The following is a 23,377-nucleotide window of genomic DNA, read 5'->3' on the forward strand; positions in this document are numbered from 1 at the left end:
TAAGAACATTCGATTACGGAAATTATTATAACTCTGAAAAACTGATGATCGAAAAATATGCTATTCCCTATACAGTAATATTCTACCTTCCATTCAATTAATTCCATTTCTGTAAAGGAAAATCAACAGAAAGACTTTATTTGTATCAATTTTTCTGGATTTAACAAATGCTTTTGATATCGCCTTAAATGATTTAATATTCTAACAGTTATATAGTAAGAGCAATATATAAAAACTTAGTCAAGAATTACTTTAAAAATTAGAGCCACTGTAATTGGATCACAATAGATGTCATGCTAAAATGACAAAAATACCATATACTTCAATATTTAATAAATAAAGAATAGATAGAAGATGCAAATGCAAAGGTATGCAAAATCGCTAAAAAATGTATGCTTATCAATATCGTTGAATAATTATATATTGCACTACGTCAGTCGATAGGAAGCCACTAAAGAAAAAATATTTTTCAGTTATTTTCCTTATCATTGAAAAAATTGCTAACTATCAATAAATTTTATTTAATATATCAATTGGCAAATATATACATTTTTAAAAAAAGTAACAAAAAATAAAAAGCAAAATTGTGCTGAAACCATATATATTGATGAGATATTTTAAACTCAACCAACTTCACAAATTGGTTGCGTTGACAATTTTTGTGATAGTATATTAAAAAAATATTGATAACTTTTTATGATATAAATATGTCCCAAGTATGATATAACTAACAGAATAAAAAGGTATTACTTTACTTCAATTCTATTTTGTCCAAATTTCAGAACATTCATTCATCCAACGATTTGAACATGAACCAATTATGAACAATTTTTAGATATTTTTATTGATATACATCAGTTAAGATTGTGAACAGGTAAAACTTGCTTTTGTGCATTAAAATCGTATGACCAATAAAAACATCCAAGAAAATAAATGAAGTTTTTTATATCATTCTAATAATTTTCCATTTTATTGACATAAAACCTGATTTTGTCCGCCACATTCTAGTTTGTTATGAGGTAATATTCAATCTTCGTAGTGTCGTTAATAGATACATATTCGTCAAACTGCATTCTTCAAAGAACTCTCAAAAATTAAATCTATAAGCAGGCATAATTGGAAATATTGTTCTAGATAAATTCTATAAAGATAATATTCTAATAACCGGTACAGAAGGCATTTAAGTTGGCCACTCTACCTCTAGGTGAAAAAAACTGCTAAGCTGCATGCAATGAGAGCTTTCCTATAAATTCATTCCTATAGTGGTCATCTGAAGTACCCACGTCAAAAGAATTGAAATGTTACTAAGAATGGAATGCTCCCAGTACTATCAACAGCAGAGCAAGATCCGCAAGAACTGCTTAATCACACTACATGCAAATGTTTAAAGAAGTATCGACATTGTTGTGGTTGCAGGAAGCAAGGAATGAAATATTCCTCAATCTGTTATAATTGCATAGGTGATTTGTAAAAAGGTACAAACATTTCACAGGTACAAAGGTTTCACCAAATCACAAAAATTTATCAAGAAATGTTGATCAGAACTCACAAATATGATAATATAGGATTTCCAAATATTATATGATAATTTCATATTGTAAAAGCGACTAAAACGCGTTCATTTTCAGCAAAAAAATGAAAAAAGTCAGAAAATTGGGCAGTTTTGGAGACACTCTGTATAAAGCACAAACAAAAATTGGTGCAAACTTTAGAAAAACTTCTTTAACAAGCAAATAAAGAGATCAAGAGCATTTCCAGCTTTCCAAGAAATATTTAGTCTACAAACTCTATGTTGCCTGGCATATAAAATACCTATTTTTTCCTTTGAGATAGTCCTATACAGGAAACGATTATACTACCATCTGTCTGAAGAAAAATATATTTTAAACTCATGATTTAATATTCTTTTAATTAAATTTATTGTTTATTTGAATTTAGGCATTAAGTGTAGTTACATTTTTTAGAAATAATTCAAGAATTTAATATAAGTAAATAGTTTGTAATTACCCATTTAAAAATGAGACGAGTTTCTACAAGTCCGATATTGCGTAGTTTCTAAAATTCAGAAAATTAAATTTGGAAATCATAGGTTTTTTTGTGTCAAATATATTTTAATATTTATTTAAACAGTTGCAAATTTAATTTGCAAATAGAATAAGTAATAAAATAATTTTATAATAAAAATTAAGTGACAAATTACAATTTAAATTAATACCTACAGTTACCTAAACTAAATGTTGAAAAATTTTGAAGTAGTAGTTCGGTCATAATGTATTTAGGGCAAATATAAAAAAAACAAGTTGTGTTTACTATTTAATACCCTGCATTTTGAAATACTAAAATAAGATAATTTGAAAACAACAATATATAATTTTTGTTTTAGTTAAATTATAGTATGATGACACGTAATAGAAATTACGGAAATTATAATAAAAACATTTTAAACGTAACACCGTAATTACTGAACTACTCAGCTGTTAATAAAAAGTTAAATTAACGGCAAAAATACGATGCGAATTAAATGGGATAAAACATAAGTCAAGGCCAATGGAGATCGCGTGTGCGATTTCAGCTCTATAATCTGCTGCCCACATTCTTATAGCATACGATTATGCACATTTAAAAATATTACTTTGTAAAATGAAAATGTTTCTGGTTAAAAAAAAAAGTGTATATTAATAATCCATTTTGCATTATGAAGGATATCTATAATACTGTCTTTTTAATTTTTTAAAAAATTGTTTCCTTGCCAAAACTGTTATTTTTAAAATATTTTATTTAGAAGTTGGTTATTGGTTATCTGAACAAAAAGTCAATAGTTTGCCGTTTTATAACTTTAAGAATATATAGATCGAATATACGCTAAATCTAAAGAAGTGTTTTTTGAAAAATGAAGAATTCGAATTTTTACAAATTTAATGTATCTTCAAAATGTGGAATTTTGGAATATATCAGGAATATCGATCGTAAAATTAACATTTTTGAAACATTTGCTGTAAACCTTTTTAATAAACTTGGTCCCTACGAATTTCCAGGGTAACTAAACTCATGTTCAACCTAATACCAATAAGTAGCTTCCTGAACAGTTATTTAAACCAAATTAAATAAAGAATTTCTTTGATGAATCTTTACAAAACACACCCAACAACTGAAACATTAATATTCAGTATTGGTGACTTTACTAGTGACTTTTCTTTGTTTGTCGCCACAGTGGATAAAGTGCATCAAATGCTTATAGTTTAGACAACATTGCCTTAACAATCATTCATCATTATATACGTTAAGTAAGTGTAGGTTTTTAGCTAGACTTCACCTTACTGTTGGTTTTTGCTTTTCTTTCTTTTTTGGTTAGAATATTGTTATTATTTGTGATTTTTTTATATTTTAATTTCATAAAAATGTTATCTATTTATTTATATACTCTGTTGTTTTCACTTGCATAGTTCTCCTTTAATTTTTTATAGTATAAGGATATTATATGTTAAATTCAAATCATAAATAATGTGCTAATTTAGCGTTTTGTAGTAATAACTGTTACTCCAAAAAAATATGTAGAATTGTTGTAAAGATGTTTTAAAAAAAACCGCCTTGTTTTTCTTGGATAGAAAATGTGCGCTCTAGCGGCAGCTTAAGATTTTACAAATTATTTCTTGCAATTTTTTTGGCCACTTTTCTTAACCAATTTTATTGTCAAAACTCCTGAAAGAGCTTAATGGAACACATTGCAATATATGAAAATATAAGGTGTTTTAAGGTGTTAAAAATTATGAAATCGTCTAAAAACCCCATATAGTTTCTTATTTATAATAAAAGGTAAAACACATGGTAATAAAAAAGGCAGGTATAATATATTGATGCAAGAAAAATCAACTTTTTCAATTTTTGCCTAATATGAAATAAAAATTTACTTATGGATCAAAAAACTAGATACATTCCCAAATGTTTAATTTATTTATCGTTATCTATATACCTAATTTAAATGCATAATTTAATTCAAAAGATTCATTTTTCTTTTATTACCATAAAAGCCATCTTAAAATAAATCCAAAACTGCATGAATGGAAAAAGAAATCAATAATCTTGTTTAAATAAGTTTCAAAAATATTGTTTTAGTAAAAAAAAAATAATAAATATATTTAATATTTATATACGTTAATTTTGTTTTTTAAAGTGGTAGACGTTGGTAAAGTGGTAAAATAAAATTTTCAAACTGCTATTGTCTTTATTTTAAATTTAGTATGATATTTCAGATAGGAAGTATCTCTTTAATGTTATTAAGTGTAAACTAACAAAAACTATTCTACCGGCTTATATATAAAAGGTGGTGTGTGTAGAGCTTGTGCGTGAGTCTTCAGTTTTTGAAACTTGTGTGTGAATGTGTTTGAGTGTCAAAATTTCTTTTAACTTTTAGTTAAGGGAAATTTTGAAATAGATATGTAGATAGTTAATCTTAGCAGAAATTTTACAGTTTTACTATCAGGACACTGCAAGATCTAATGAGATTTATACGTGATCAGGCAGAACTGTAGTATATGACCTAAGAATAGTTGTTGTTAGTTTAAAATTGAATAATTAGTGGAAAGTATCTCCAACCAAAAAGTCGTGCTGAATTTATAATAAACACTATGGAAGTTGCAAAATTAGAGTTTACTATGTTAATTATCTTGATATCTATTAATCTACTTCAAAAGTTTATGTATTTATTTAATTAACTCTATACCTGATTAGGGAATAAAGTTAATTAAATAAATTAGATTAGACAGATTACTTTAAATGCAAACTAAAATAACTACATTATACTAAAATACAGCATTAAACATTTAAAAAAAAATTTTTCGGCTTTTGACAATAATAAAAAAAAATTAAAATAACATTTTATAAATATTTATTTGAAAATCCGATTAAGTGAAAGAAAATAATTTTTTTGCAATAGCCAGTTAACAGAAATAGAGGTATTCAGAAAATTCATTAACTTTTTAGTTAAAAGGATTAAAAAATTAGTTAAATTATGCTTTACATCATAAGTCCTGATGTCATTCATTATTCCATTTATATAAAAAAATACCACGTTAAATGCCTTCCAGTAAATCAAGAAGAAGTAAGAAAAACCATCATGTCCCGTTAAAACATGCATAATTTAAACGATCACAATACACTTTTTTTTGAATATTTTATTATAATTATAAGAGCTAGTTGGCATAAAGTATATCCGCGTAAATCAAAAAAAAGCATAATCATTTAAAAGAAATACTAATGAAAAATAAATGGAAATAAATATGTTATTAATACATTTTTTATAAGTTTAGTTCATGTTGAAAACAGTAGTGTGTTTCTTATTTCTGAGTATTCCAAGTAATTGCAAAAGTCTCCAGGAATCTAAAATATAGTAAAATCCACAAATGTTTAATATTGTAAACAAGAAAAAGTAATTTTTCTAGGAAACAACAAGGAAAAATTAAAATATTTATACACCCTCTACGTTGGCTGAGAATCATATTATATAAAAAAACTTGATTAGACAAGGAGAAAAAAATAATCATATTCATTTAAATTATGCATTTTTCAGGTGTTAAGTTTACACTTATTGAAAGCCATATTATATAAAGTAAGTTAATCAAATAACGACAAAAAATTATCAACTTTTTCTTTTAAATTAAAATCATAAAGCCTCATTTATTAGGGCGAGAGACATATTATCAAATATAGAAAATAAGACAAAAAAATTAAATATTATATGTATTTTCATTATACAAAATGTCATTTCTTTTTTTATTTCTTAACACCTTAAATATGTACACATATTTTTAAATTTTGTAAATGGTAAAAAATGTATATAAAAGTTAGGCTTGAGTACATTTTCGAATCAGAGATGGATTATAATCTTTATTTTATAGAACTAACAAAATCTCGAAAACAAACAAGTAAATACAAAAGTGAAAAAGGTAAGACAATCTGTATACGTAAACCAACCAATTACAGCAAACCAACCGTGACGGGCCATTTGTCATATCCAATTTTGTCGAAAAGCAGTTTTCCAGGACCAACATTCGGAACTGGTTGGCAAAAAATGACCTAGAAAATTCGCGTAAAGCGATGCTCTTAAATTATACGATGTTTTCCAGACGTGGCGTGTGTGCCAATAGAGTTACGTCGTTTGTCATCTACCTCCGCTTTCAAGGCCTTTGTTTTTCGGGAGTGTTAATGGGAAAAACAGCTAAGTTTAGTTATTTTCGGGGTTGTTTTCAGTAACAGGAGGATTTTAGGGGTAGATGGTGTCTGCTTATTAGATTTTTATTAGGGCTTGGTTAAATAACAGTAAATAAAGAGAATAAAACAGTCTAAATTTAGAATTATATGATGAGGGTGGTCCTTTTCGTAATTTCATTTCATAAATCATAGGCTATACAGTGCGTCCAAAAAGACTGGAAAAATACCTTTTACAAGTAGACGAATTACCTGGTTGAAAAACGCTGGGACACGTCAATTTTCTTTTATTTTTTTACATGTTTCCAGATTTCTAAATAATATACAGGGTGCATCAAGAAAACTGGGCAACTGTTTACTTTATTATTTTAAATAGAACACCCCATTTATTAAGGTATTTTTGGATTCTATGATAAATTCTAAACACATTTCAAGTATAACACCCTTTAACAATCTTGGAACTGTTTTTGAAATATCAACAATTGAAAATCAAAATTTTTAAAAACTTTACCAGATTGTAAAATCACACACTGTATTGTCGGATGGGATGGCGGAAATGGCAGATGGCAGAAAAAGTATAGAAGCCTCTCACTCTATAGTAAGGCGTTCAATCTGATCGATATATCTAAGAAGGCATCCGGAAAAAAGAACATAGATGGAAAAATACAAATTAATTATAATACAGCATTTATTTTGCCTTAAAGCTACACATAGTACAGTCGTGCTGTCATTAGAAATGGTCGAATGGATGCAAAAATTAGATAGAGGATGAAATTTTGACAATAAGTTGTACGGGTTGAGAGAGTGCAAAAACCAAAAATGCTGACAAAAATTTTCATTTTGAAATAACTCGAAAACTATACATCAAAGAAAAAAGTGTTGGATGTACAAAAGGTGGAGAAAAATTTTACCTTCAATTTGATAGTAAAAGCAACCCTCAACTCCGTACGTAAACCACCCTTATGGGGGGGTGAAATTTTGAAAACCTTTATTGGAGAAACTATCGACTGTACGATGTTGCTTCTACGAAACAAATTGCAGCAAAAAGTCTAAGCTATCATTTCTTCCACAGCAAAGAGGTGATAAATTGCATTTTAAGGGCTGTAAAATAAAGGGGCGCATATTAGAAACCAGTTTCTTCGAATTATCCCTAATCATCGCTTAAAAAAAACCGTCGGAATTTTTATTAGCATTTTTGGTTTTTGCACTCTCTCAACCCATACAACTTACGGTCAAAATTTCATCCTCTATCTAATTTTTGCATCCATTTTCATACAGCACGACTAATACCAATATAAGAAATAATATTTACATTATTATAATAAAAGTGGAAATATTTGAATATTCAAAAAACAAGTAAATAATTAAATAAATAAAGAGGCAACTCAGCGGAAAAAACCTAAACTACACAAAGTACAATTCGTGAATATACCGAGTGATTGTTCATGCTAACAAATCCAATGCTAAGCATTTATTCTGTACACTTTCATTGGCCGGGCCTGGGCTCAAGCACTTTTTTTATAATATTCTAATTTTGAAACTGATGAAAAACGTGTTTTTTTTTTCATAAAAAGTTCATATCTTAAAAACTAATAACTGAGAAAGTACTTCCTTTTTCATACATGCTTAAATAAGATTTCTTGCAAATAATTCATCCCTATTTTGATGTCTGCACTTATTTTTTGCACCTTTAACAAAGACTCACTTTGGGGAAGCATAGCTTGATAATATATATCTTTTGTTTCTGAACTTGTTTTTTATATCTTGCCCTATTTACACATTTATGAGATTAGTTTATAAAATTCGGCTCTAAAATCCTTCATTTAATGGCTTAATATCGAAAATGCTTGTAATCAGCAACATCTTATTAAATTGATCAAAAAAACAAAAACGTAATTTGTTACACTCAATTTGCAAAAAGCGAAAGCAAGGAATAATTTTGCGTAACGTCGAGATTGGATCTCACCATCGTACTGAATTGTCTTTGATTATAAAATCCGTGTGATGGTACTTTTATAAAACAATATTTTACCTGCCTTCTTCTTATTATTGCGACTTTCCTTTATTCTCCTCTCGTAGAAAATGTATGCTGCCTTACCTGTAACAAATAGAATAATGTTAAACTAATTTTATTTAATTTTTCAACTTTAAACTGCACCTTACAACCCCACTTCAACAAGTGGGTTGTTACTACTATTGACCCCATAGAAATATCATCAAGGAACGATTGCATGTCAAATGAATATTTGGGAGTAACCCAATAATTTGGTATTGTATAAATTCCTTTTTGTTATTTTACGACCTTGGATCATTTTGTAGCATGGGAACTAACATAATAAAATTACTCTATTTGTACGAGGTTAGTTTTTATTACTGTCTGTATACTGTTGCTAGGGGCTGATAATAGCAGAATAATAAATGCATGAGATTCAAAGAGTTGCAGAAGTATTTTTAAAATAACTTTTGAAGGTGAAAAATCACTGTGATCTACAAACAGGGCTTTTCATAAACGTAGCTGTAATATGGTCGTATGGCTGTTTTTAGATCCAACTTAGATAGTAATGTAGATCATTTACTTTTAGAACTGGACATTTTTCTCTTCTATAGGTTGAGATCTAGCAGAAATAATTATCATTCCAATGAATTGTTACTGACATAATTTACTGACTGCAGAAGTTAGAAGTTTTTAAATTTTCAAAAGCTCTAAAGTTGCCAGTGATCTACACAAATTATTAGAGCTCTCATAAGTTAAAATTTAGCAGCTAGTGTCATTATGAAAAAAATATTTTCTATTTTAAACGGATAGTTAATATTGCTCAAATTCAAATCAGAATGGCAAAAAAGTATCGACAGGACTTCAATTAAATCTAATTTTATTTCAGAAGAAATGCCGACGTTTCGGTTTTTATTTAGGCCGTCTTCAGAGATGGAAATGATACGTTACAGTTTGCAATTAAAAAAATAAATAAATAAGTTAAAACATTAAATAAAAAACACTCTGCAACAAGCAGTCTTATTTTCTTATGATGGAGTCATATTTTTATAGATTATAATTTAAAAAAAACGTTATTAAAATTAAATTCTATAAAAATATAAGCATAAGAAAAAAAGATGCCCATTTTAAGCTATGTTTTATTATTTTTTTAAATTTATTTATTTATTCATTTATTTACTTATTTCATTGTGAACTGCAACGTGTAATTTCTGGTCCGGAAGATGGTTTAAAGAAAGGCCGAAACGTCAGCAGTTCTTCTGAAATAAAATCAGTTTTATTTAAAGCCCTAAACGTGCGACACTTTCTTTCTATTGCACACTTTCACACAGTCGGTCTGGTCTGTTCATCTGTTCGGTCCTTGTCAACAACAGAATGTAAATAAATAAAAATAATAAAATAAAAAAAATAATAATAAATAGAGGGTTTTTTGACATTAAATCAAATCCTGGGGCGTATATCTGATACCAATTTTAAACCTTTTATCCCCTGATGATGACACCTCTGTGCCCGAAACATCTCGGTAATTTTAAAAAACTGAATGTTTAATAAATAAGTGGAGGGAGTCTGCAGGATTTTTACTTTAACTTACAATACGGATAGCTTTTTATGGTAAAGAGTAAATACTATATTATTGAGTTAAAATTTAAAACATTCTCAACATTTAAATCAAAAAAAATATTTAAAGGAAAGAGAAAAAAAATCTAATGTAATAAGGGTATCATAAAAATAATAATAGAATGGCTTTTTTGGCTTTGACAATTTTTGTTTGTATTTCCGAATTCGAAGAAGCATGTTTGCTTGCTAAATAGTTTAACTATATATAGTAAACAAACTTTAAAACAAAAATTTTTAAGTAGTAATATATAGGACAAGACAGAGCTAATAGCTTTGCTCAAATCTTGAAACATCATAATTTAGTATTTTGTATTATTTATTTATATTTTATTTATTTATTTAAGTTAATATATAAAATACTTACATACATCAAAGTCAATACAAATATAGTAATATATACTAATAGAACTATTATAGTATTACAAAATATATTTGCTAACAACATTTTTACTTATTTTTATTTAATTGCTCATAATAAAAAATTTACCACTAAAACAGTATATAATTAAGAGAAATTTCAAATATTCTGCGATCCTCTAAGAACTCAAGGTTGTAATATATCCTATCAATCAATAGACCATGTACTATTTTTTTAAACCTCTTAAAATCAAAACTTCCCTTATAAAAAAACTTAAAAAAAAAAATATATATATATACAAGGAAATGTGATGATTCCCAATACGTGAAAGCTATTCCTACAGTCATGCCTAAAACCTATTCCAGCAATAACACGCCAATACAGACTGGCGCAATGCAAAATATGCAGCTTTCTTAATATTTGCAGATACTCTAGTTGCAAACTTTTAATGCATATATACTGCTGCAAACTTTAAGAGACACCAATTCCCAACCAATCTTCGTAGCCATTCAGAAACTTTGTGGTCTCAACACCTTGTTAGTTTTTCCTTGGTTAACAATAAGCTCTTTTAAAACCATTGCTCAGCCTCCAACTGTGCCACGCACGCCATTTGACCAGTCTCTATAAAAGTGTTGCAGTTCACAGACACAGAGTTGTCATCTGCAAGCAGTTTATATTTAACTATTCTGCTTATTTATTTCAGATTAATCACATCAATGAGAAATAATAGTTGCTCCAGGATGGAGGACTGAGGCACAACATATGTGACAGCTTTTGCAGACGACAACACACTTTTATAAGCTACCATCTGTGAGCGACAATCTTTGTAAAACTGTATCATTTCAATAGCATTATCACTAAATTGAGAGTATTTAAGTTTATAAATTAGCAGATTATACGACACACAGTCAAAGGCCTTGCCACAACAAATCACAAATTTATGTTGGTGTTAATATACGTCTTGCCCTCAAAAGCATTATAAAAATAAGGCATGATATCCTCAAAAGCATTATATAAACGTAAATGGTGTTACTCCAGATATTCCAGAATTCTCCAAGATAAAATTTTGAGTAGCAGTGAGATAGATCGATAATTGGACATATTGTTTTATGTTCCTTCTGAAATATGGGAATGACCTTCTTCCAGATTTTTGGGAAAGTGCAATCTTGAAGGCTTTTTGTAACGGGCTTAAGAGAATGAGCAATGCCTTACTCCTAATAGGTATAAAATGAATGTTACTGGGGTTACTTGATAATAAATTGGTAACAATAATTACAAAGAAATTACTAAACTCATTCATCAGCTCTAAAGTTAAGTGTTTCTGGTTGGGATTTTTTACGAATTTTTCTGTGGCAATTTATTATATCGCATATGCATTTAGATCTATTATGAGCAATGAGTATCGAGCTGTCGTAATTTCTTTAAGCAAGAGTGATAGCATTTTCAATTCTCTCTTGCATCCTTTTTTTAATTTAAATTTAGTGTTTTAGGATTTTTTGTTTTTGGTCAAGGAATTAATATTCATACGCCTCTTTTATAATATTACTAAAATTATTTATCTTGATCAAAATTATAAAATCCCAGGACATGTTTTCTTTTACAAAACTGGGCTATACGCCTAAGTATTTTTCTTCCAGGATTGCTCACCTGTAAATTCATGATAACATTGCCTACAGATTCATTAGCTTGAGTAATAGAGAAACCTCTGTTCATCAGAGGGTCGTCAATATAAGACTAAGTCAGTCACATTTATTTTTTTCACACAAATTATTTTTTCACTGAGTCGTATAATCAATGCTGTCTTTATTTCTTATTCATTTTAGTATTACATCTCTTATTAGTACCTAATTTGATCTGATTAAATGAAACGGTCATTCTAATTGCTTAGTAATTTTAAAAGTAATTTGTTTTTAAGAGATTTGGTTCTCATGTATAGCGCAGGTATTTGTTTTAAATTGTATTATATTTTATTTCAGTAAATCGTTCACATTAAATATCATCTATATAACAAATACTTAACTCAAGTTTAATTCCAAAAAATCGTTCCGCACGTGGAGCATCGCTAATAGCCAAGTTATTTTTACAATAAAATTAGCAAATATTTCAATAATACATTGTAATTGCTTAATTCCACAAATTGTTTCGATGTTATCTTAATTATAGATTTTAATATCCACGTGTGAACAAGTAAAATTAATTTGCAAATTCGTTATTTTTTTTTAAACCGATAAAATTACATTGTGTGATTTTAATTACAAAATTGTAAAAATATATACATCAAAATTTTAATGTTTTGGAAATTCTGTTAAATGGTATTTAGGGTAAAATACTGATGTATGTTTTCATAATTTCTTGTGCATTTGACAAAAATTTCAGACAATACTGCGGAGCCAAACGAAGGCTACCCTCTTGTTAACTTCTCCATATTCCAATTTTAGTGATTTATATTTTAAGTATAATTATCCATTTCCATAATTTATTCTAGTTCCTTTCAAATTCCTTTCTTAATTTACAAAGAAGCATTTTATAAATATTTAGAGGTCTGACAAAGGTTAGCTACTTCACAACTTCTCTAAAATAAATAACGTTATGCCTGACGACAGTATTCTAGAGAGGTGATTTTTAGAACTCTAATAGAGATAGAGATAATCAAAATAATCATAATAAAAATTTAAGTCTTAATTGAGATGAGAAAAATTTAAAAATCCAAGCCCCTATTCTACCCACTATACTATAAAACTTTATTTATACATTTAACATTCTAATACCAGTTCCATACAAAAAAGACTTACGCTTCATAATTTATTATTTATCAGTTCATTTTATAAGTATTGACGTTATAACTATCATGTAACAGCTGCTAAGTCCTCAAATATTTAAACTGACTTATAACCGATAATAATACACGCTTGCATCGAAATGTGAAAAATATTATGCCGGATAAAGATAACATTGATAAAGTTCATTTTATGGTTAGAAAGTACCCACTTGCATATGTATGTCGGTTATCTAAATGTATAGGTATGAACATCAGAAAGTATATAAATTGTTTACAAAGGAATATTATGGCTTTTACAAAAATAGTTATAAATAATTGAGATAATATATACCAGCTTTAAATGCCAAACATTTGGTCTTTTTAAGGAACAAATTCGCATCAAATCCATTTAAGTTATGCAAATAAGGAGGTGTTTTAAATCTAAATAGAACACACTATTATCTTGACTAAAACCAAGTTTCACGTAAAACTTGACTAGTTTGACAACACCGTCCAAAAATATCCAGGGCTCGATAGTAAGTGTGTAGAAGGGTGCATATTTCGGGAGGCGGGGGTGAATCAGGCAGGCAAAGAAAGAACGGGGTATTTCATTCATGCAAAGAGCATTTTGGAATGGCATTCTCTCTACTCTCCCTGTTCTCTCCCAAGCTTTAAATGGTTTGTTTTCTTTTTATGACCGCGGCCGAGGGATTCAGCTCCATGGGAAGCTGGCGAGATGGGAAAAACGAGTAAGTCTTTGAGGGATTGTGTTTCTCTTTTATGAGAAATATGGTAAGTAAAAGGGAAATGATTATGTGTTTGATGTCGTCGGATCTTAGTGAAAGGAGATTCGGACAAAGGATTTTTCCTTTTGTACGTTATTTTTGCTAGTAAGAATAGCATAAAAGGGGGTATTTATATGTGTGCAAATAAGACAAAAAGCTTTGGACGTATATTAAGAGTATTTTACTTCCGTTAGCCTGAGAAATGAAATATAATGTAAGACTAAGCGATATTTATCCGAGGCTCATCAAATAAAATAAAACGTCAACTTAAAAGTCATACATGTAAATTAAAACTTAATTATTTTAAGATGTGAATGGACTAATTTAAAACTAATGAATTTAAGAAACTACGTTTTTAGCCAAAATAATTATTTAGCTTATGCATCGAAATTATTAAAAATGGGGGTTTTAAGATGGAATAAAATATCAAATTAAACGAATACAACTTAGAAAATAAATATTGAATGACTTAGTCTGTGAGATTTTATTAGCATTATTATAGATGCCACATCAAATAGTATTCCAAATTAAAATATAAAATATATAAAAATCTGAATAGTAGTTAACAAAATAAAAAACATTAAACTGAAGCTCATGAATATACTTATCTAGGAATAATGCCAGTACTAATATATAATTTTGGGATTAAATGATTTCTTTTAGAATTAAAACCAAAATAAACTTTATTTTTTATTGTCTTTAAATAAAGTAATATAATACCCATTTAAGTTATGCATTGAGATAAGCAAAAAGGTGGTTTGTGCGATGAAATAAGCTTTTAAAATGGGTTTAAGTTATCTACTTAAATAAGTTTATTGAAATTGCAAGTGAAATAAAATGCATTCATTTTATACATAAAGACTTAGCTGCTGTTATTAAGAGTAACGACTTGCATAAAACATCCTGCATTTTAAACGAGTTGAAGATCAAGTCTTTATTATGCCTAGGCATGGACGCTTTTAAAAAGAAAGGATCTGTTTGAATAGTATTTTTCCTTTTGTTTCTAGAGTAAGCTTGACTATCTTAATGCATTTAGATTTTGCGTATTGGCTGTTTTAAGCATTTTTTTAAATCTTTTTATATAGTTCTGTAGCACTAATACATTACAAGATTTTTTCCTTTTATTATTTCTTATTCTATATTCTTATCGGGTTAATAATTAATGAATTTACTGATGCAAATGGCGGATAATGATCCCACTTTTAATAGAAAAATGTGTATTTTACTTTTTTCTCTATTAGCTTACCAATTCGTTTACGAATAATATTTCATAATTATATTCGTTTCTTGTTTAATATAAAATAAAAAATATAATAAATAAATAAAAAATAACAAATGTGTTTAAATGATATATATTTATGAACATCTAAATAATAAACGATGGTTACTAATATCTATACAAGTCAGGGTAAATCAAAATTGCACCCTAATCATTTAAATTATGCAAGAGGAGAAACCCAGTAAATTACAAAAATATATTCACAAATACTTTACAAAGTTGTTTATAAATTTTTAATTGTATACAGTTTATTCCAGTACCACTTTGTATATAAACACCCAACTGCTCTTATTAGGAGTTACAATTTGTATGGAACATCGTGCATTTTAAATGAGGTACAGACCTAGTTCGTATTATGCCTAGACATGGACACTAAAAATAACAGATCTTTTTAAAGGGATTTTTTTTACTATAAAATAAGCTTAAGTATATTTATATTTGGTATTACAAATATCCAGTTTGATAATCTATTAAATTATTGTTGCATAGACATATTTTCAGGAGTTTAGTAATTGAATATACTTTTAGTAATAAAAAGGTTGGATGATGATTCTAGAAATACATTCGAAAGTTTTTCTATAAATATATAAATCCCTAATAGCTTACTGTTAAGATTAAGAAAAATTTTTTTTTTTTAAGAAATGAGTAATAGAGTCAAAAAGTTTCAGAGTTTGCAATTCTAGAATATGACAGCTTAATAATTAAAACTGGTAAGTGGTGTTAAAACTTTTTAAAAATTATAAAACAATTCTAATTTTTTAAACGACATCTTGGAAGTTTTAATAATTTTTGTGGTCAAGAGAGACAAATATTTAATGATGATATAAAAAAGTTAAAATTAAACAGCCTTATAATAGATCTCTCATTTTTTATAAATGCAAATTCAATTTCAAAATAAGGTGGTCTAAATTATAATGTTTTAAAAAAAATCCTTGTGAAAATCTTTGAATTTAGAATATCTTGAATTGCAAAGAAATTTAATTTTTTTTTCAAATCCTTTTTATAAAATTTATATAGAATTCAAAGTGAAATTTAAAGGCATAAAAATAAAATAAAAAATTTATAATTTAAAAAGTTTTTATATTTAAACAGTCAATTAGCATTACTAGGATTTACGATATGCATGGAACATCTTGCATTCATTCCATAACATGGACACTTTAAAAAGAAAGGATTTTGAAGCTTAAACAGCGTTTATTACTTCTCCTCGATTATTTTAATATACTTTAGGCTGGGTTAAGAGCTAATAAGAATACAAGAGTTCTACAATAGGTGACATAAACTATTTATTATCTTTATAAACTATTTACTACTTCGATTCGATTCAAAAACCTTCACATATCTTTTAAAGAGATGTATTCATAACATTTTTATTTGCTTCAATCTACAATCATCATACCATTCATAAGTAATACTAATTTCTATCTATTTTAAATATTTTAATAAAAATACGACATAAATGAGCCTAGGGCACACTCTTCACGCCACACAAATACTTTCAGAGCGACTTTTTAATAACATAAGACAAGGGAGTAGGAGGACTGATAAATTTAAAGGATAACATAGGTAGGTAAGGTAAGGTAAAAAATGGAAAGTTCATGTAGTTTAAAGTCTAATTCAAGCTAAAACTAAATATAAGGGTTTACACTTTTGAAAACAATTACTTAAATATTAAAATAATTGGATTGCTGAGATATATTTTTCACCTTCAAAAAATATGTGATTAAAGTCGCCTATAATATTATCTTGTTAAGATGTTCAAATATCATTCAGTTTAGTAAATGATAACTCAATGTGGAAAGCAAAATCAACGGCAAAAGACTAAGATGACGGTCTTCGACGCGATGGGTGGATTAACCCAAAGAAATTATTGGCCACGGTCTGTAGGAAGCTTCTCTTTCATCTCAAGACAAAGCAGGATAGAGAACTACCATTCGAGCAATTGATACATAATGTCACCATGCTCTCTCGAGAGTAAAAGAATAAGAGAGAGATATATGTTTTATTATTGCCGTCACATCACTAGATCCACGTGTGTCTAGTATAGGAATTGCATGACTTATGCTTTCTTTTCTCAGCTAATCAGCAATTTCATTTGATTCCATAAAAAAGGATTGTTTTTCATCAGATTTATATGACGCATAGGTTTTTTAATTTCTTGTTTTTTTTGTTTGTTTCTATGTATAACGGAAGTGGTAAAGCAGCAGTTGTTGGAGACGGAATATTCGGCACAGTATTTGAGCGAGCTTTTAATCAACTGAGATTAACAAGATCACTTCCTAATGCTTTTTTTATACGTCCATCAGTAGCTGTCTAAGATGTAATACTGAATAGTGTTGAACGGTCACCATCAATTAGTGTTCACAGAATATCCTGTCGAACTAATTTTACTCGAATGACTGTATGGAGAACAATGCATATCTTTGGTTTGTACCCATTTCACTTGCAACCAGTCTAAGCTCGGAAGCTTACTGATCTGGACCTTTGTATACAGTTCTCTAATTTGCTTATTCGGCGTCGTAATTTAGTTAATATCATTTTGTTCACCAATGAGGCTACATTCAGCTGAAACGGTGTCAATAATTTAGCCTCTCTACAAAATTCGAATGAAAACCAACACCCGGCTCTTATGTGTTTGACGGTCGTTTGACATCTGCAATTTACTTTAAGTTATTATAAGAAGAACTGCTTTTGTTGCTAGAGGATATTCCGATTATAAGGAGATAACGAATGTAGTTACAGGATTATGATGCTCTGCCCCACAGTAGTAGAACGGTGACTGAATATTTAAATAACACTTTTCCTGGACGTTGCATTGGACGCAGGGGCACAGTTTTCCTGCCTACCCCTCTCGCTCATCAAACTTAAATTCTTTGGATTATTACTTGCTGACATTTGAAGAATTTAGTGTTTGTAGAGAAATCACATACAGGAGCTGAACTGCTTCGTAAAATTATTAATATTGCTAACGACCTATGTTGTAACAACCGGGTTATTGGGAAAGCAATCAGCCACATCACGAAAGGGGCTAGACTATGCTTACAATATAAAGGTGGACACTTTCAATAATTATTGTAAACAGTTAGTTTACAGTAGTATGTTCATAGAAAATTTCTGATTTGAATGTATCTAAAGAACCCGTAGTGTAGCTTTGTCCTTACCTCGCAGGACACCCTGTATGTAAGCCTTCATAATTAATTATTTCTGACTTATTACTTATAAACATTAAGTCAGGATATTTGATCAAAATTTTGAGAGCTTTGCTATCTAATATAGAATAAATGTCTCGATAGAGCTTGCCCAATGTGAAAGAGATTTTACCTTGCCAGTACTTGCTTGTTAAATCAAGGGTATTTAATTAATTAATTTTATCTATTAAGTTTGTGTCCAAAGAAAAATACCTTACTTATTGTTGCAGGATATTATACTCCAAATATTGTTTTAAAATTGCAATCACACCCATTTAAGTTATGTATTATTAATAAACCTATATTAATTATTAAACATTAAATAATAGACTTCATTAAACGTCCCTAAGCCAAAAAAGGCAATTTATATTCGGGATATCCTAGAAATTTATTCGCTTGTTAAGACTTAGGCTGCTCTATCTTAACTCTATAAACCGAAATATATCTGTTCCAGCTCATAAATATAGTATCTCCCCGTAACAACTCGGGAAAGCAACTGAACCGTCTTAAAGCGTTATCAGTCTCATTAACTATGACCTAGCCCCTTAATCCTCGCTCTCTCCCTCTCCAGGGAAACGGGTCCCGACCACGGCTTTGGTTATCCTCGTGTGCGGAACGTAGGGCCCAGGGCAACAAGAGTATCGAACCCCAGCCGGCAGCAGGACAGGACAACACCACCGACCGACCGCCAGCAACCTTGGCTCGAAAATCAATTCAGCCTTGCCTTATATCGTTTCTATGGTAACCTGGCCCATTCATCCTGGACGGGGCCGCCCTCTTTCCAGTGGGCGACGCCGCCCCATAACGTACAACCGCTATCCAGGCGACGTTGCCAAGACTACCTTTGGATTCATCCCCTTGGGAAAAAAAAATGTGACGTTTCTAGAATGAAACGGTTTTATCAATAAGGGTGGATTTCTTTAGTATATATCGACTGGAGATGGAACACAGGACTAAAGTTTTATGCTTTAAGTGACGGGCAACTTTGTGTAGCAAGAAATTGAGCATATATTGCGTGAATCCTAAATCAAGGCTCTGAACTTTAAATAACTTACTAGTGTAGTACAGAAGTCTATTTACCAAGAATATAATTTACAAAACTAATTTTGAATCAACTACCCAGATGAAAATAACCCTTAAGTATACAAAGTGATCCAGAACTAAACCAAGAAGCCTTAACTACGTCTTTTTACGGCAAAAATAAGCCCTACTCCATTGCATTGTCTCCAGTGTTGATAGGTCATTATCGTGCAAGGAAACTATCTTGATTTTCTTCAATAAGACGTTGCAATTTAATATTTGGGTCCATGTTCAAATTGGCAGAAGATTCTTTAAAAAGATTGTGTAAACAGACTGGAATAAGTCTGCTTAAATGACAAATTCCATCAGCATTTTTTAAATAATATAAGGGTGATTCGCCACCCACTGTACATACTTACGTGAAGTATAAGGCATGCATGGATAACATATAGGGTAATTTTCATATCCTGGTAAAAACTTTTTCACCCAGTAGTTCTAAAAAGATTTTTAAAATGTTTGTTTACAAATACCTTTCGAGCATCTATACTAGTTGACATTTAGAAAGTAAACGTGTTTATCATCTAAAGATTTTTTTCGTACATTATACCCTTTGATGTGCCACTTAACATAGTGGTATATTTCTCTTCAGAAATGTATGTAGCTTTTAGGAAGAAAGTGAAATAAACTCAGTTTCAATCTACAGAGTATCTTACCATTAAAGGGCCCCTTTTGTCTATTGGCTGAATTGGACCCTGGAACTTTGCTTTTTTTTACTAAATGTCATAATTTTGGTTTTTGTACTTTTTAACGAACGAGGCATTGCTTTCGAGTAAAAAATACAACACAATCTTATAGATGACAAAATCGCTAAAATTTAATATGGTGCATAATACATAACAGGTGCATAAAAGCTACACTCAAATACGAATTTAAAGAAAATGTTCGAAGTATGAATACATAATCCAAATCGACGACTAATAGATCCGATATTTTGATTTCTTCGCAAGCATTTGAAAATGCGGCCATTAAGTTCCTCCGCTTAATTCACAGGAGTCGCATATACGATTTCTTTCTAAAAATCCCCATATGACGAAGTCTAGGCCAATATATGTCCGATCCATCTTTCTGGAAAAAATGTTAACCTAACATTTCTATGATAGTGGGTTGGACAACCATCAAGTTGAAACCAAGTCGCTAATCTTGATTCTAGTGAAATATCTTCCTACATATTAACATATTCTGCCATAAGAAATTAAAAAAAAAATCACCATTAACTCATTCAGAAAAGAAATAGGGTTCAAACAGGTAATTATTATAAATTCCAAGCCAAACATTAACGCTAAGTTCTACTTGAATATTCCTTGACCGCATGGTATGTGGATTTTCGTAGGCCATTTAATTCTGGTTATTAAGGTTTATTACATCTCGACGAGTGAAACATGATTTACCGGTCCATAATATGATATTTAAAAACTCTCTATTCTGCTAAACAAAGCTAAATAAATAGTGAAAAATAGTGAAAAACTGCAAACAAATAGTGAAAATTTAAGACACTTTCAGGGAGCCAATGTGCGTAAAAATTAGTGTTCCATAAGGAACAGTTCTTGGTCCCATATTATTTATCTGCTATCCAAATTCCTTGACTGATCTGGATGTTGATGCTGCTGAAATATCCTATGCTGATGATACTGTTGTGCTTTTCTCGGGAGAGACTTGGGAGAATGTGAAAGACAAGGCACAGAGGGGATTAATAAAAATAAAACACTGGCTGGACCATCATAAATTAATAATAATATAGCTGTCTCTGCCTCGGCAGCAAATCGCCCTAGATATTCGTATATCTCGGTACCATTTTGAAACTGGTATTAAGGAAGTAAATAATACAAAATATTTGGGTATAAAAATTGACAAAAACTTGAAGTGGGAAAGTCAATGGAATAATCAAACTAAAAAATAACACCAGGAAATTAATATATGAATTTTACATTATGAGAGAAATATTATCTAAAAAGTTATTGATAGTAATATATAAGGCATTAGTTAAGTCACTTATAAGTACGGCATTGTGGTATGGGGAGACATCCCCATATATAACACCACTTGAACCCAACTGAACGTCATACAGAAATATATCTTAAGAATAATTTATAAAAAGAATAAGCCTTATCCAACCCATTTGTTATGTACAGTGGATGATTTGCACTACTCTAAATGTAAGATCAATATATATTCTAATATCATGTTGCTATACCAATAAACAAAATAATAAAAACTATATTGACTATCAGCAAAATACCAGATCAAAATCTCATAAAAGATTCCACAAAATCACAAAAATGTCAATAAACGATTTTTAAAATATCTTGGACCTAAAATATTTAACTTGTTACCAGTAGATATTAGAGAAATGAAAAAAATAAAATTTTCTTGAAAAATTGTAAATGTTATATAGTCACCAACTATACAATTTTTCAAAATCTGTTTTGAAGAAAAAAAAATAAGAAATTTGATGTTTATCTATAGAATAGGTGTAGGTTTAGTTTTATTTCATAATGATACAATTAGAAATTTATTAAAATTAGTATTATTGGAATACACTCTAATAAGTTATAATAGATTTATGTAAATTTATATCGGCACATACAGCTGTTCATTCAGCTAGGTGCTTTACAATAAATATACATATATTTATGGGCATGTGTTACTATGATTATAATGCTATTTATTGCTAATAAATTTATTATTATTATTATTATTATTATTATTATTATTATTATTATTATTATTATTATTATTATTATTATTATTATTAAATTTATGGACGTTAAACGAAGAATCCAATGGCAAAATTATCCTTTGCTGCTCTTCACCTTCTCTTATACCTTGGACGAATTGAAATTGTAAGCGTGTCAATGATTCTTTTTTAAAGCTCGAAAAGAATTTTTAACTTACATGAACTAAGTGAAAGAAAAACTAAAGAGTAATGTCATTGAAATTACTATTATTTTTCTTATTTATCAAGTATACTTCTAACTTCGCCTGTAATGACATCCAACTATTGTTTTTTAAAAGTAGTACTGTATCATCAGCATAACTCAGTAAAATTAGTAACGTTATTATAAGTTAAAAAATATTGAACCCAACAGGCGATCTTCGCTTGTTATTTAACTGCTACTAGACCATTTATGTTCTATTCTTGAAATTGCTAACCTGAATTAGTTTTTTCTGCTCTAAAATCAATATTTTCTAAGAGAATTATTAGATGTATGTGGTTAATTGTATCGAATACTCGAGATCAGTCAATAAAGACCATTTTTTGACTAAGCAAAACCTTTTTTTATTTAAATTCAAATTGCAAAATGATGGTATAATTAAACATTCCTCCGCGAAGCTATTATAATTATTTATAATTAACGATTATATAATTTTAGATTTTTTTAAATCTTATAGTTAAAGCAACTGGTCTACAATTTGTGTACTTTATTTGGTCTGTAGGTTTAATGAGTGTGATTTTAAATATTTTCATTGATGAACGATGATCAACGAATTGCTATTCTACTGCTTGTTATTGAATTCTTATCAAATTCACGAAGAATCCTGTTATTGGTCGTTTTTTGCTGAATATTAGCTCTATTTTGCCGTTCACACGGTCTAGTATCAAGTCTATTAGTTCTAAATCGTTCCCGTATATTGAGAAACTTGCATTTAGTTGTTAAAAAAAAACTAATTAAAATTAAGTTTAATCATCATACGCCTACTTGTCACTGTGACAAATTACTGACAACCTTCAAATATTAACAATATTCAAAGCTTACAATGGTTTTTTTCTCCGTGGCACTCTTTGCTTCACACAATAAAAAAATTACAGTCGTCGTACGTCTTTAAATTAGAATATTCCAAAAATAAAAGTTGGGTGTATATATATTCAATTTGTTTAATCTTAGAAAATTGCTACAAAACTATGGTGAGCTTTTTATTGTTATATCAGCTTTAAGCGATTTCTTAATGCATAACCATATATATTTTATTTTTTTACTCGTAAACGGCACCTCATACATAAAAAAGTCAAGAGACCGAATTTGCTCCAAACTAAATGAGGATTTCAAGAATAACTTTTATATTTGGAAAAACCAGCAGCGACATTTGATAGGATTAGGATTTGGATTAATAAAAGT

The 23,377-nt window shown here is 29.1% G+C and overlaps 1 protein-coding gene across 3 annotated transcripts in view; it reads right to left on the reverse strand.

Moving 5' to 3' along the window:
• LOC126740010 (uncharacterized) overlaps positions 1-23,377 on the reverse strand; it is a 160,514-nt gene that overhangs the window by 64,391 nt on the left and 72,746 nt on the right. The window contains exon 2 of one of the 3 annotated variants that reach the window (XM_050445865.1): positions 8,241-8,302. The exons of 1 other annotated variant lie outside the window; for it this stretch is intronic. The gene's annotated coding sequence lies outside the window, so the exon portion shown is untranslated. Of the gene's footprint in view, positions 1-8,236; positions 8,303-23,377 lie in introns of all 3 variants that reach the window. One more of the 3 variants, XM_050445864.1, reaches the window with a different exon arrangement.

Source organism: Anthonomus grandis, chromosome 8 (genome assembly GCF_022605725.1).
Source record: "Anthonomus grandis grandis chromosome 8, icAntGran1.3, whole genome shotgun sequence".
In the NCBI taxonomy this organism is placed as follows: Eukaryota; Metazoa; Arthropoda; class Insecta; order Coleoptera; family Curculionidae; genus Anthonomus; species Anthonomus grandis.